The 803-nt window shown below is 47.1% G+C and overlaps 1 non-coding gene across 1 annotated transcript; it reads left to right on the plus strand.

Moving 5' to 3' along the window:
• The first annotated feature begins 353 nt into the window (after window positions 1-353).
• LOC144495416 (U2 spliceosomal RNA) lies at window positions 354-539 on the plus strand. Its single transcript, XR_013498262.1, has one exon. It is a non-coding gene; the product is annotated as a U2 spliceosomal RNA (small nuclear RNA).
• Window positions 540-803: the final 264 nt, after the last annotated feature.

Raw genomic sequence — 803 nt, forward strand, 5'->3', positions numbered from 1 at the left:
CTCTTGGGTACGCCACAAATTCCTCCAGCCAAGTATCGATAGGCCAAAGTTTTTGGCCCCCGCTATGGGCACTGTACATTTGTCACCAATCCCACTCCTCCCAGGCCACTAACTTAGGATAAATAAGACTTCCCACCACCTCAGTGTCCTATGGGGTGGTACAGTGGTTAGCACTGCTGCCTCATAGCGCCAGAGGCCAGAATTCAATTCCCGGCTTGGGTCACTGTCTGTGCGGAGTCTGCATGTTCTCCCTGTATCTGCGTGGGTTTCCTCTGGGTGCTCGTTTCCTCCCACAGTCCGAAAGATGGGCTGGTTAGGTGCTTTGGCCTCAGTGTACCCGAACAGGCGCTGGAATCGCTTCTCGGCCTTTTGGCTAAGATCAAGTGTAGTATCGACATGCTGTACTTGGTTGAAGTCATTAGGTTACATTTTGGCTTCATTTGAAGCAATTTTTAAAAGCGGCATCTCGGCCTGTTGGCTAAGATGAGATCAAGCATTGGAGGAGATGCAATGCCTACTCCAAGCAGCTTGGATCATGTAGATCAAACCCAAGACTTGAGGTGAGATCCCTGTCTTGTCAGCTTGGATCGGGAATGTCTCACTTGTTGAGACTCTGAATTGGACTTGATTGGATTGAATTGGATTTAAAAGAAACAGGCGCTGGAATGTGGTGACTTGGGGATTTTCACAGTAACTTCATTGCAGTGTTAATGTAAGCCTCCTTGTGACAATAATAATAGTAAATAATTTAGATTGAAGCTGAGCTTCTGATGCCACATCCTACTTACCACAAATTTCACCTA

This window comes from Mustelus asterias, chromosome 6 (genome assembly GCF_964213995.1).
Source record: "Mustelus asterias chromosome 6, sMusAst1.hap1.1, whole genome shotgun sequence".
Taxonomy (NCBI): domain Eukaryota; kingdom Metazoa; phylum Chordata; class Chondrichthyes; order Carcharhiniformes; family Triakidae; genus Mustelus; species Mustelus asterias.